This window comes from Elephas maximus, chromosome 8 (genome assembly GCF_024166365.1).
Source record: "Elephas maximus indicus isolate mEleMax1 chromosome 8, mEleMax1 primary haplotype, whole genome shotgun sequence".
In the NCBI taxonomy this organism is placed as follows: Eukaryota; Metazoa; Chordata; class Mammalia; order Proboscidea; family Elephantidae; genus Elephas; species Elephas maximus.
This window is the reverse complement of record NC_064826.1, coordinates 8,143,800-8,159,215: the sequence shown is the minus strand read 5'-3', so window position 1 is coordinate 8,159,215 and position 15,416 is coordinate 8,143,800. Positions and strand designations below refer to the sequence as shown.

Here is a 15,416-nt window from a genome sequence, read left to right as displayed (position 1 = left end):
TCCAAGATGCTCATCAAACTCTACATAAGGTAGATTTTAAAGAAAGTCACCAAGACATATTATAATCAAACTTGCCAAAACCAAAAATAAAGAGAGAATTTTAAGAGCAGCTAGGGATAAACGAAAAGTCACCTACAGAGGAAAGTCAATAAGAATAAGCTTGGACTACTTGGCAGAAACCATGCAAGCAAGAAGGCAATGGGATAACTCGCATAAAAAAATGAAGGAAAAAAATTGCGAGCCAAGAATCATATATCCAGCAAAACTGTCTCTCAAATATAAAGGTGAAATTAGGACATTTCCAGATAAACAGAAGTATAGGGATTTCATAAAAACCAAACCAAAACTACAAGAAATACTAAAGGGAGTTCTTTGGTTAGAAAATCAGTAATATCAGATATCAACCCAAGACTAGAACAATGGGCAGAGCAATCAGTTGTCAACCCAGACAGGGAAATCACAAAAATAAATCAAGATAATAAAATGCTCAGAACAGGGAAAGAGTGATGTTATTATGTAAAAGAAGACAGCATTAAAACAATAAAAATGGACTAAAAAATATACTCATAGATCTTTCATATGGAGAGGAAGACAAAGCGATACAAAGAAATAAAAGTTAGGTTTAAATTTAGAAAAATAAGAGTAAATAATAATGTAACCACAAAAGAGACAAACTATCCTAAACATCAAAATAAAATACAAGAAAAAATAGAGACTCAGCAGAAACAAAACAACAACGAACATGAGGAAAAGACAATATATAAAGATAATCTACCCAGCACAAAAAGTTAAATGGGAAAAGAAATTGTCAACAACACACAAAAAAAGACATCAAAATGATGGCACTAAATTCATACCTATCCATAATTACACTGAATGTTAATGGTTAAATGCATCAGTAAAGAGACAGAGAGTGGCTGAATGAATTAAAAAACATGACCCGTCTATATGCTGCCTACAAGAGACACACCTTAGACTTAGAGATACAAACTAAAACTCAAAGGATGGAAAAAAATGTATATCAAGCAAACAACCATCAAAAAAGAGAGGGTACAGCAATAATAATTTCTGACAAAGTAGACTTTAATGTTAAATCCATCTTAAAGGATAAGGAAGGATGCTATATAATGATTAAAGAGACAATATACCAGGAGGATATAACCATATTAAATATTTACGCACCCAATGACAGGGCTGTAAGATACAAAAAACAAACTCTAACAGCATTGAAAACTGAGATAGACAGCTGTACAATAATAGTAGGAGACTTCAACAGACCACTTTTGGTGAAGGACAGGACATCCAGAAAGAAGCTCAGGCAAGATCTAAATGCCACAATCAACCAACTTGACCTCATAGGCATATACAGAACACTCCACCCAACAGTAGCCAAGTATACTTTCTTTTCCAACGCACATGGAACATTCTCTACAATAGACCACATATTAGGTCATAAAGCAAGTCTTAGGAGAGTTCAAAACATTGATATATTACAAAGCTTCTTCTCTGATCACAAGGCCATAAAAGTAGAAATCAATAACAGCAAAAGCAGGGAAAAGAAATCAAATACTTGGAAACTGAACAAAACCCTGCTCAAAAAAGATTGGATTATAGAAGATATTAAGGATGAAATAAAGAAATTCATAGAATCCAATGATAATGAAAACACTTCCTATCAGAACCTTTGGGACACAGAGAAAGCAGTGCTCAGAAGTCAATTTATAGCAATAAATGCACACGTCCAAAATGAAGAAAGGGCCAAAATCAAAGAATTATCCCTACAACTTGAACAAATAGAAAGAGAGCAACAAAAGAAACTATCCGGCACCAGAATAAAATACATAATATAAATTAGAGCAGAACAAAATGAAAGAGAAAACAAAAAAACAACTGAAAGAATTAACAAGACCAAAAGCTGGTTGTTTGAAAAAAATCAACGAAATTGAGAAACCATTGGCCAAACTGACAAAAGAAAAACAGGACAGGAAGCAAATAACCCGAATAAGAAATGAGATGGGCTATATTACAACAGACCCAACTGAAATTAAAAGAATCATATCAGATTACTATGAAAAATTGTACTCTAACAAATTTGAAAACCTAGAAGAAATGGATCAATTCTTAGAAAAACACTACCTACCTGAACAAACACAAACAGAGGTAGAACAACTCAATACACCCATAACGAAAGAAGAATTGAAAAGGTAATCAAAAAATTCCCAACAAAAAAAAACAGCCTCGCCCAAACGGCTTCATGGCAGAGTTCTACCAAACTTTCAGAGAAGAGTTAACACCACTAGTACTAAAGGCATTTCAGAGCATAGAAAAGGACAGAATACTCCAAACTCATTCTATGAAGACAGCATATCCCTGATAACAAAACCAGGTAAAGACACCACAAAGAAAGAAAATTACAGACCTAAGACATTTGACAAAGTTCAACACCAATTCATGAAAAAAACTCTGCAAAATAGGAATAAAGGAAAAATTCCTCAACAAAATAAAGGGCATTTACGCAAAGCCAGTAGGCAACATCATCCTAAATGGAGAGAGCCTGAAAGCATTCCCCTTGAGATCGGGAACCAGACAAGGATGCCCTTTATCACCGCTCTTATTCAACATTGTGCTGCAGGTCCTAGCCAGAGCAATTAGGTTAGATAGAGAAATAAAGGGCACCCAGACTGGCTAGGAATAAGTCAAGGCATCTCTATTTGCAGATGACATGATCTTATACACAGAAAACACTAAAGAATCCTCAAGAAAACTACTGAGACTAATAGAAGAGTTCAGCAGACTTTCAGGGTACAAGATAAACATACAAAAATCAGTTGGATTCCTCTACACCAACATAGAGAACGTCGAAGAGGAAATCTCTAAATCAATACCACTTACAGTAGTCCCCATGAAGACAAAATACTTAGGAATAAATCTTACCAGAGATGGAAAAGACTTATACAAAGAAAACTACAAAATACTTGTGCAAGAAACCAAAAGAGACCTACATAAGTGGAAAAACATACTTTGCTCATAGATAGGAAGACTTATCATTGTAAAAATGTCTGTTCTACCAAAAGCGATCTATAGATTTAATGCAATTTGGACCCAAGTTCCAATGACATTTTTTAATGAGATGGAGAATCAAATCACCAAATTCATATGGAAGGGAAAGAGGCCCTGGTTAAGTAAAGAATTACTGAAAAAGAACAACAAAGTGAGAGGCCTCGCTCTACCTGATTTTAGAGCCTATTATAGCGCCACAATAGTCAAAACAGCCTGGTACTGGTACAACAACAGACACATGGACCAATGGAACAGAATTGAGAATCCAGGCATAAATCCATCCACATATGAGCAATTGATATTTGACAAAGGCCACAAACCAGTTAAACGGGGAAAAGATAGTCTTTTTAACAAACAGTGCTACCATATCTGGACATCCATCTGCAAAAGTGAAACAAGACCCATACCTCACACCACGTACAAAAACGAACTCAAAATGGATCAAAAACCTAAAAAATGACAAAGATCATGGAAGAAAAAATAGAGACAATGTTAGGAGTCCTAATACATGGCAAAAACAGTATACAAAACATTACAAACAACGCAGAAGAAAAACTGGATAACTGGGAGCTCCTAAAAATCAAACACCTATGGTCATCCAAAGACATCACCGAAAGAGTAAAAGCATTACCTACAGATGGGGAAAAAGTTTTTAGCTATGGCATTTTTAATAAGCGCCTGATCTCTAAAACTTACATGATACTGCAAAAACTCAACTACCAAAAGATAACCCAAAATCCCAATTAAAAAATGGGCAAAAGATATGAACAGACACTTCACTAAAAGAAGACATTCAGATACATAACAGATACATGAGGAAATGTTCATGATCATTAGCCATTAAAGAAATGCAAATCAAAACTTCAATGAGTTTCCATCTCACTCCAACAAGGCGGGCATTAATCCAAAAACACAAAATAATAAATGTTGGAGAGGTTGTGGAGGGACTGGAACACTTACACACTGCTGGTGGGAATGTAAAATGGTACAAACACTTTGGAAATTGATTTAGTGCATTGCTTCCTAAAAAAAGCCAGAAATAGAACTACCATATTATCCAACAATCCACTCCTTGGAATAGATCCTAGAGAAATAAGAGCCTTTACACGAACAGATGTATGCACACCAATGTTCATAGCAGCACTGTTTACAACAGCAAAAAGACAGAAGCAACCAAGGTGTCCATCAACTGATGAATGGATAAATAAATTTTGGTATATTCACACAGTGGAATACTACACATCAATAAAGAACAGTGATGAATCTGTGAAACATTTCATAACACGGAGGAATCTGGAAGGCATTATGCCGAATGAAATTAGTCAGTTGCAAAAGGACAAATATTGTATACGACCACTTGAGAAATAGTTCAAACAGAGAAGAATGTATTCTTTGATGGTTACGAGAGGGGGGAGGGAGAGAGGGAGGGAAAGGCGCATTCACTAATTAGATAGTAGAAAAGAAGTACTTTATGTGAAGGAGAAGACAACATACAATACAGTCGAGGTCAGCACAACTGGACTAAACCAAAAGCAAAGAAGTTTCCAGAATAAACTGAGTGCTTTGAAGGCCAGCGTAGCAGGAGCGGGGGTTTGGGGACCATGATTTCAGGGGACATCTAAGTCAATTGGCATAATAAAATCTATTAAGAAAACATTTTGCATTCGTCTTTGGAAAGCTGCGTCTGGGGTCTTAAACGCTAGCAATAAAAGCAGCCATCTAAGGTGCATCAATTGGTCTCAACCCACCTGGAGCAAAGGAGAATGAAGAACACCAAGGACACAGGTAAATATGAGCCCAAGAGACAGAAAGGGCCACATAAACTAGAGAATACATCATCCTGAGACCAGAAGAACTAGATGGTGCCCAGCTACAACCGATGACAGCCCTGACAGGGAACACAACAGAGAACCCCTGAGGGAACAGGAGAGCAGTGGATGCAGACCCCAAATTCTTGTAAAAAGACCAGACATAATGGTCTGACTGAGACTAGAAGGACCTTGGTGATCCTGGCCCCCAGATCTCCTGTTTGCCCTGAACAGGAACCTTTCCCAAAGCCAACGCTTCAGACAGGGATTGGACTGGACAATGGGATAGAAAAAGATGCTGGTGAAGAACGAGCTTATTGGATCAAGTAGACACTTGAGACTATGTTGGCATCTCCTATCTGGAGTGGAGATGAGAGGGAAGAGGGGATTAGAAGCTGTCAGAATGGACACCAAAAAAAAGAGAGTGGTGGAAAGAAGTGTGCTCTCTCATTAGGGGGAGAGCAATTAGGAGTATATCAAGGTGTATATAAATTTTTGTACTACAGACTGACTTGATTTGTAAACTTTCACTTAAAGCATAATAAAATTTAAAAAATTTCTTTTTTTAATTTATCCACATGTTGTGTGTATCAGTAGTTTATTCTTTCTCATTTTTGAGGAGTACACCATTGTTTAAGTATACCACATTGTCTTCATCCATTCTCTCTGGATGGATATCTGGGTTGCTTCCAGTCCTCAATTATTGTGAAGAGTGCTTCTCCAAACATCCTTGCATAAGCCTTTGGGGGTAAATGCATTCATTTCCCTTAGGTATAAACAAGAGTGGAATTAGTGACTCATAGAGTAGACATGGAATCCCCGGGTGCTGTGAATGGTTAACATGGTAGCTGTTAAGTGAAAGCTTGGAGATTTGAGCCCACCCACAGGTGCCTTGGAAGACATACCCGGTGATCTACTTCCAAGAAAGCAGTCATTGCAAACTGTTTGGAGCACTGTTCTCGGTGACACACGTGGGGCCACCATGAGTCGGAGTCGACTGGACAGCAACAGGGAAACTGGTCTTAGGGTAGGCATATGCTTAACTTTACCAGGATCATTGGAGCAGTTTTTCAAAGTTGTATAAATTCACAACACCAGGGCATGGGAGTTCCCCTTGGTCCACAAACCCAGTCTTTTTTCTGTTAACCACTCTTTACGTTTATATGAAGCAAATGCCCCTGCGGCCAACGTCCCCAGGTAGGGAAGGGCAGAGAGTGATTCTTTATTGGATTTTCTTAGGATTCTAGCTCCCCAAGGCACACAGTTAATATTCACACAGCACATTTCTCATGCTTCTGTTGACTCTCCTGCAGTGCTGGTTGTAGAAGGTGAGAACTTGTGTTTCTGCACATTGTTGTTGTCGTAGGTGCCATCGAGTCGGTTCTGACTCATAGTGACCCTATGCACAACAAAATGAAATGCTGCCAAGTCCTGTGCCATCCTCACAACGGTTGCTATGCTTGAGCCCATTGTTGTAACCACTGTGTCAATCCATCTGGCTGAGGGTCTTCCTCTTTTTTGCTGACCATCTACTGTACCAAGCATGATGTCCTCCTCCAAGGACTGATCACTCTTGACAACATGTCCAAATTGTGTGTGACATAGTCTCTCCATCCTTTCTTCTAAGGAGCGTTCTGGTTGTACTTCCTCCAAGACAGATTTGCTTGTCCTTTTGGCAGTGCAGGGTATATTCAATATTCCCCGTCAATACCACATTCTGCAGAATGTTACAAATTTGTTAAAAAATATTGTAACTTCTTTTTGTTGTTAATTTTTTTAAAAATGTTGTTTCTTTTTAAAAGACAAAATATATTCTCCAAGCCTCATTCTCACCTGTATGAGTAGGGACCTTGGTGGTCCAAGCGGTTTTCATTCAGCTACTAACCTGAAGGTTGTTGGTTTGAACCCACCCAGTGATATGCTGATGATCTGGTGATCTGCTTCTGTAAAGATTACTTCCAAGAAAACCCTATGGAGTAGATCTACTCTGTAACACATGAAGTCACCATGTGTCATAATTGACTCACTGGCAATGAGTTTGGTTGTTTTCATTTATTTGCTTGTTTGCTTAGGTCTATCAGTCAGGATCCTAGCACGATTGAGGAAAAACAATGAAGGGACTATTTGAAAAGTTGTGGTCAGGTTAGACAGGGGAAGAAGAAGTACCCTAGAAGGCTAGCACAGGTGGGTGGTTCCTACCTGTGTTGGTCTGAAGGAAGGAGAAGACGGCGTGGTTTTCTGGGCAGCTGAGCATTGTGCCTTTGGGATAAGGCTGCCTGCCAGGAGAGATGGCCTTAGGAGAGGAAAGTAACCAGTATAAAATGAAGCCCCACAAGAAGTGAGCCAGCCAGGGTAACAGTATAATCATTCCCACTTCTAATTAGTGTGACCATATGTCTTGGTTTGCTCTGAACAGGCCTGGTTTTAGCATTAAAAGTCCCCTATCCCAAGAAACCCCTTAGTCCCTAACCCAGGATTGTTGGACATCCTGCCACCTTCTCCTTTCCTGCCATTATCCCCTTCAGCTGCACTCAGCCATGAGGAAGAGGAGAAAGGACCAGGGGGCCAGCCTCCCATGGCTCCAACCAGATGGGTGTGGGGGAGTCAGCACAAACCACCCAGAACCCACTGCATGGGGGGCTGAGGGAAGCAAACCCGAGGGCCTAGTCTGGGCTGAATGGTGGAGTCACAGAGGCCTCTCTGGGCAATCTGCACCCCTCAAGCTCAGACACCCTAGCCCACGGTTTGCACTTGATTTCTAACGTAAAGTTTGAACCCACCGAGGGTGCCACTGAAGAAAGGCCTGACAATTAACTTGTGTAAAGATTGTTCCTGTTATTTGTGGTTGGGTGGATTCCAACTCATGGTGACCCCAAGTCTACAGAGTAGAACAGCTCCAGAGGGTTTTCAAGACAGTGATGTGACCTTTCAGGAGCAAATCACCAGGCCTGTCTTCTGAGGTATCTCGAGGGAGTTAGAACCACCCACCAATAGGTTAGTAGCTCTGAGCAAACTGTGCCATTCAGAGACCTTTTCTAGATGGATGGATGGATGGGTGGGTGGGTGGATGAATGAATGGATGGATGGCTGGTTGAATGAATGGGTGGTTGGATGAGTGGATGGATGGTTGGACAGACGGACGGACGGACGGATGGACGGACGGACGGACGGACGGATGGACGGATGAATGGATGGATGGATAGACCGAGGCATAGCTACATAGACAGACTTATAGTTACATAGATGGATACAGAAATGGATACATAGATAACTGTGATTGAGTGGATTTCAACTCATGACAACCCCAAGTAATCAGGGTAGAACTGCTCCACACAGTTTTCTAGGTTGTGACCTTCCAGAAGGAGGTCACCAGGACTGCCTGCCAGGCATCTCTGGGTGGGTTTTAACTGGCATCCTTTCAGCTGGTAGTCAAGTGCTAACTGTTGAGCCATCCAGGGACCCCTTCCGTGAAGATAACAGCCAAGAAAACCCTCTGCAGCTCTTCTACTCTGCACACACAGGGTTGCTGAGAGTTGGAATTGACTCAGCAACTTTGGGTTTGGTTTTTTGGTTTAGACTCCTTTGGACCTGATCACGTGGACCAGATCCCGGCCCATTTTGGAGGGCTTGAATGCTGCCTGGGACATGAAATTTACAGACAAACCTAGCTGAGCCTGGCATTGGGGGATATTATGGGGCCCGAGGAAGCACTGGGACTAGTTTAGTCAGGGACCCCTCCCCCACAGCAAGGCTCAGGCCTCTGAGTCTAAAATGGAGCCCTGCAGGCAGCAGAGGTCCCTCACCTCCCCGGAATGAGGATTGGGAGGGAGGACAGGGGCAGTCAGAGGAGCCAGGCCTCAGAGACACAGAAGAGATGCTGTGTGGGGGCCCGACCATTGCTGTAAAAGGCTTTGCAGACAGGGCAGGAGCCTGTGGTTTGGGGAGGGGACACTGGAAGCCTCAGCCTGAAGTGACAATGACACCAGACAGTGACATAACAGGGCATCCCCCAATCAGGGAAATGAGGCTGAGGACTCCAGCTCTCTCACCCCAGATGCCCAAACCCAGAGTAAGCAATGATGCTACCCTGTCCAGGGGCCCTGAGCTCCCAGAGCTCCTGCTGGGTGCTGTTTTGCCTCCTGGGGACAGAGGAGTCCTGTGGACAGTTAGCCCCTGCACTCGGAGTTGGGCCGACCCTGGGGGCACCATCAGCACCCCCGTGCTCATCTCCTCCTTGCCCTCACCCTCCTGCCATGGGCCCAGTGGGTTCCGGAGTCACCCAGACACCAAGACACCTGATCAAAATACCAGGACAGTAGGTGATGCTGAGCTGTTCCCCCCATTCTGGGCACCTCTCTGTGTCCTGATACCAGCAGCTCCTGGGCCAGGGACCAAGGTTCCCTTCACTATTACAGGGGGAAACATCAAGAGAAAGGTGACACCCATCACCGTTTCTCAGGCCAACAGTTCTCTGACTTCCACTCGGAGTTGAAACTGAACACCCTGGAGTGCGGGGACTCCCCCATGTTCCTCTATGCCAGCAGCTTGCACAGCCCTGCAGAGCCCCCTCCACCCTGTTCACAAAGCCCTCTGCCCGGCTCAGGAAGTGACAGTGAGAGTGAGGGTGGCCCCCAGGTTGAGCTCAGGCCTGTTGAGGGAGAGCTCCCCAGGTGCTCTTTGCTCTGCTCATCCCTGTAACCTGTGTCACTCCTGACAGAAGTGTGCTGAGGAAGGACTGAGTGACAGTTTGTTCAGATGCAGAACCACAACTGACAGAGGTGAGGCCACTCTCCAGCTGGCAGAAGTCACAAACAGCAGAGCGAGGAGGCACACTGGGCTCCGTTCCTCCAGTACCTGTGGGCCCCCCACCCCACTCTGCAGAACCATCCCTGCATCAGCTTCCCCTTTCCAGGCCCAACTGTGCAGGAGCAGGAAGGTCATAGGTCATGCACCACGTGGAATTGTCATGCTGCTTCCCTGACGACTTCAGGGCAGAGATCCCCCGTGGGTCCTACAGATGCCAAGAGAGAAAGGCGAGGCTTTCAGCACTGGAGCCCTCACAGGGATTCCGGGTGTGTGAGGTCTTTTATGAAGGCTGTCCCTGGGTGGTCCAAACAGGGAACATGCTCCACTGCTAACTGAAAGGTTGGAGGTTCCAGTCCCTTCAGAGGTGCCTCAAAAGAAAGGCCTGGCCATCTCCTTCTGAAAAACCGTCTGCTAAAACTCCTACGGAGCACAGTTCCACTCTGACGCACTTGGAGTCGTCATGAGTCAGAGGTGACTCAGCTGTTCCTGGTTTTGTTGGGTTCTGTATGAGCGGGGTTTCCAGCAGTGTCTTCTCAGCTGCACACAGAGAGGAGGGGGGATTTGCTAGGGAGGCTTCCTATGCATGGTGGGGCCTACCAGGAGAGAAAGGGCATGAAGAGTTGGCATTAACTAGTCAGTTCCTCTTATTTAACCCACATTTGTACATGCCCCTTACTTTATACAAGATACGGGATCACATGAAATAGGAAAGGGAACTTCAAATGACATAAGCCTCTTTCTTGTTTGGGGGTTCCAGGGTCTCCAATGCTAAACGTACAATATTGACCTTAAACATCTGCCTGTTTCTGTGGAAACTTCTGTCTCATGAGTCACAGGCCAATTACGGAATGCGGGTGGTCAGGGCACTACTGTGCATGCAGGGTCCAGCTCTGCTCCCTGGAGAAGGTTCCAGAAGAAAACACTCATGGGCAATTTCACCAGTTACCAGCTGTTTTCAAGTTGAGTCTGACTCATAGCGACCCCATGTGTGTCAGAGTAGAACTGCTCTATGGGGTTTTCAAAGGCTGACTTTCCAGAAGCAGATGGCCAGGCCTTACTTGTGGGGCACCTCTGGGTGCACTCAAACCTCCAACCTTTTGGTTAGCAGCTCAGGGTGTTAACTGTTTGTACCCCCAGCGACTGTGTCCACTGATTAGCAACCTTAATTTCCTCTACAGCCTTAATCCCCTGCCATGAAATCTAATAAATTCATAGGCTTCAGGGACTGGGATGTACACATGTTTGGGAGCATCCTCCTGCCAACCACACCCAGGAAGCAGGTGCCCTGATGTATCTAGCTAGGTGTGGGCAGGTGTCCCACCAGTCAGTGAATTGATAAGGAGTTGAGTGAAACCTTCCTGAGTGCTGGTTGAAGAGGTGCCCTGGGATCTGGAGCCCTGACTCCAGAGAGTGTCTTTGCATGTGGAAGGGTGTTAACAGGAGGGTGGGCAACCAAGCAAATGAGAAAAGGACTCTTGAAGGAATATCTGGGACACATGAGTCATAAATGGCACCAGGAAGCCCCAAAGATCTCCCCTGTCATTCTGGACTGCAGGGATAGTTAGGTAAAAAAACGCCAGTGAGTCAAGGAGGAATTCCACAAGTGTTTTGCAGAAAGCAGGAAAGACTCATCTCCTCGTAAGATTTGTGCAAATCAGAGGACTGCATTCCTCCCACTCGGAGCTGCTGGCTGCATGTTTGTTTTTCACCTGAGGTTTCCCAGGGAGTGGGTAGGAGTGGGCGTGACCACTGGGGCAGGCTGCTCTGGGGCCAGGCTGGGACAGGACGGTGACATCTCAGAAGGGCCCCTCCAGAGCTGGTTCCTGCCATGCGCCTCCTGTGCACTTTGGTCCTGGCTGTCCTGGGGGCAGGTGTGTCCTGGGCAGGAGCCTCCCCTCTCCTGGGATTTCCCGATCCCGCCCCAGCTTTTCCCTATGGCCTCGGCACCAGCTTTGGTCTCTGTCCCCACAGGGCACACGGATGCTGGCATCACGCAGACCCCAAGACACAAGATCACAAGGACAGGAGGGAACTTGACCCTGTAATGCACCCAGGACATGAACCACAACTTCACGTACTGGTACCGACAAGACCCGGGACTGGGCCTGCGGCTGATCCACTACTCTAACGGTGTTCCTGATACCTACAAAGGCGATGTCCCTGAGGGGTACAATGTCTCCAGGTCAAACACGAAGGACTTCCCCCTCATGGTGGGGTCGGCTGCCCCCTCGCAGACATCTGTGTACTTCTGTGCCAGCAGTGTCTCCACAGCGCTGCACAGCCACCTCAGCCCCTCACAAAAAGGGTTCAGGAAACCCATGCAGCCCGCTCAGCCTGGGGACCTTGGAGCTGGGGTGGCAGGCGCAGGGGCTTCTGTTGCTGCTGAGGTCTAGCTTCAGGCCACTCTTAGCCAGCCAGGACCTAGTGATGGGACTCAGCTGTGTGTCTCTGGGTTAGCAACAATCACACAGAGCTGCAGTGTGTCCTGTCCCTGAGACCCTTGCCTGGCTCCCAAATGCTTGACCTTTTCCAACCCTGCTCCCCCTGAAGGAAAGGGAGTTTGTAACTACAGTGTCCAGTTAATGAAAGTGGACGTGTTTTAGTGACTATGGAACACCTGGCCATTCCCCTAGCAGTGAAGTGAGGAGTTGAACCCCCTGTAACAGCCTCGTGGGTTCTGGAAGCACGGGGAGACGCTCTAGGGCATATTGCACACCGGTGTTTCTGGACGAAGAGGCTAAGTCTCCTTCCATAAAGAAGTGGAGAGGAACTGTTTCTGTGGCACGGAGACTTGAGTGGCAGGGCTTTGGCATGGGACGTGGAGACATAGTCTCTCACAGAGAGAAGAGAATGCAGGGGACATGGGTCTTTGACTGGGGCAGTGGGCCAGGACCCCTGTGGTAATTTTTTTAAAGAGCGCTTACCCGCTGCAGTAGAGTGGATTCCGACTCATAGTGACCCTATAAGACAGAGTAGAACTGCCCCATATGGTTTGCAAGGAGTACCTGGTAGATTCGAGCTGCTGACCTTTTGGTTAGCAGCCGTAGCTCTTAACCACTATGATGCCAGGGTTTCCAAAGGGAGCTTATACATATTCAAATCAGTGATGCAAGTGTGTTATAATGTGGGCACATGTTCCTGAGGCCATGGGAACTGATGAGACTGTGGGAAAAGGGACACTTCCTCCTCTGCTCATGTGCACAAAACCCTGCCCCAGCAAATCCTCCAGTCCTGCCCAACCCACCATGGGCTCCAGGCTCCACCGCTGGGTGGCCCTCTGCTTCCTGGGGGCAGGTGAGTCCCTGGACACCAAGTAGTTCCAGTGTGTGGTGTGTGCGTGTGCATGCATGGGGGCGTGTGTGAGTGTGCGTGTGTGCTTGTATGTGGTGCGTGTGTGTGGTATGAGTGTGTGGTGTGTGTGTTGTGAGTGATGTCTGTGTTTATGTGGTGTATGCATTGAGTGTGTATATGGTATGTGTGTTATGTTCATGTGTATGGTGTATGTGTTGTGTGTGGGGGTGTGTGGTGTGTGTGCCTGTATGGTATGTGTGTATGCACAATATATGTGGTGTGTATGTGTGTGTGCATGTGTGGTTTGTGTGTGGCTGTATGTGGTTAGTGTATGTGTGGTGTGTGTGTTGTGCGTGTGTGTCTGTCTGTGTGGTGATTCCCATCATTGTTTCCATTCTGTTCCTAGCGTCTTTCTCCTCAGGTCACAGATGTACTGGAGTCTCCTAGGCCCCCAAGCACAGGGTGGCAAAGAGGGGCCAGGCTGTAGCCATCAGGTGTGATCCAATTTCTGGTCATGCTAGCCTTTTCTGGTACCGACAGACCCGGGGGCAGGGCCTGGTGCTCCTGACTTATTTCCAGAATAAAGACGAAGCAGACAAATTGGGGATACCTGAGGTTCGGTTCTCAGTGGAGAAGCCTGACGGGTCATCTTCCATGCTGAGGATCCAGGCTGTGGAACCGGGGAACTTGGCCGTGTACCTCTGTGTCAGCAGCTTAGCCACAGCGTGGCATGGCCACCTCCTTCCTGTGCACAAACCACATACTCCTCCTCTCTCCTTGCCTCTCCTAGAAGCCTGAGCAGAGCCTTCCTCTGTCCTCCACTCCCCAGGGAAAGAAGTAGACTAGGACATCAGCTGACCTTTGTGTAGGAGGAGACGGGACCACAGGAGAACTCCTGAAGCACTGTGGTTGTAGGTGGAGAGAAGGAAATCATTAGAAGGAGACAGAAATGTCTGCCCAGTGCTATACTGATCTGTATTTACTGGGGTTACCTTGATGGTCTCCCTTGTGTGGCAGGGGGTAGGGCTTTTTTGTATATCTTCAGTAACAGAGATGAAAGAACCTCCTACTTCAAGTGCTGAGTTTTTCTTCCCATTTTACAGAAGATATTATTTCCTTCTATCCCTCACTCTATTTCTCTTCCTTTGAGAACATAGTTGAAAGGAAGAAAGTCCCAGTTAGATGACAACTGTCAGATATGCTACCGGAGTTAAGTAGAATGAGCTTAGAATAGTAAACATAGTAACTCAAAGGATTAGAGTTTGGGTGTTTTACGCTGGCTTCTCTAGATGAGCAAAACCAGTCAGGGGTATATATTAAGACATATGTTGTTGTTGTTAGGTGCCGTCGAGTTGGTTCCGACTCTTAGCGACCCTATGCACAACAGAACGGAACACTGCCAGGTCCTGAGCCATCCTTACAATTGTTGTTATACTTGAGCTCATTGTTGCATCCACTGTGTCAATCCACCTCTTTGAGTGTCTTCCTCTTTTCCGCTGACCTGTACTCTGCCAAACATGATGTCCTTCTCTAGGGACTCTTCCCTCCGGACAACATGTCTAAAGCATGTGAGATGCAGTCTCACCACGCTTACGTTTAAGGAGCATATAGAAAGACATATAGAAAGATTTATTTCAAGAAAGTGGCTCACACAATTGTGGAGGCTGGCAAGTCCCAGATCCACAGGTCAGGTGTCAGGCTAGAGGCTTCTCCAGACTCACATGCTTGCAGGAGCTGGTGAATCCAAAATCTGCAGGTCGTGCGGCAGGCTGAAGGTTTCTCCAGGAACTGGAGGTCAACCATGCAATGAGCGTAGGATCGAGAGAGAGAGTATGAGCTTTGCCAGAACAACCACATATATTGGATGCAGGCCACACCCCCAAGGAAATTGTCCTCCCACCTGATTGTGTCACATCAGATGACAAAATGGAGGATGATTACATAATATCTGCCAAACCATAAGATCCATGGTCTAGACAAGCTGACACATAACGTTAACCACCACATAGGGTTAGGACTAGTGCTGGGATTAGGGTTCAAGAAAATTGATTGCAAAACTTCCAGAATATCCTGGAATATGCACTCTGCTGCCTACACAGAAGCCCCTGGGTGGCGGACGAGTTTGTGCTCCACTACTAACCGGAAGGTTGGCAGTTCAAATCCACCCACCGCAACCAGGGAAGAAAGGGCTGGATATCTGCTTCCACAGAGATTACAGTCAAGAAAACCTTGTGGAGCTCAGTTTTACTCTGTAACACACGAGTCCCTTGTAATTCAGAAGCTAAGTCAATGGTTTGGTGTTTGGTTTTGAATATGCAGACAGTTCCTAGAGTCTCTTGGGCCAGAGCAGAAGGGATAAAACTTGATGGGGCTACCTTTTTGGCCTCAAGATGGCACTGTGGTACCATTGAGGTCTAGGGGGCTCTGGGGGGGGCGGTCTGGGGGAGCTGC

The 15,416-nt window shown here is 45.7% G+C and overlaps 1 pseudogene; it reads left to right on the top strand.

Annotated features, from left to right (window-relative positions):
• The first annotated feature begins 11,480 nt into the window (after positions 1 to 11,480).
• Positions 11,481 to 12,067, top strand: LOC126082198 (T cell receptor beta variable 6-5-like; annotated as a pseudogene).
• The last annotated feature ends 3,349 nt before the right edge of the window (positions 12,068 to 15,416 follow it).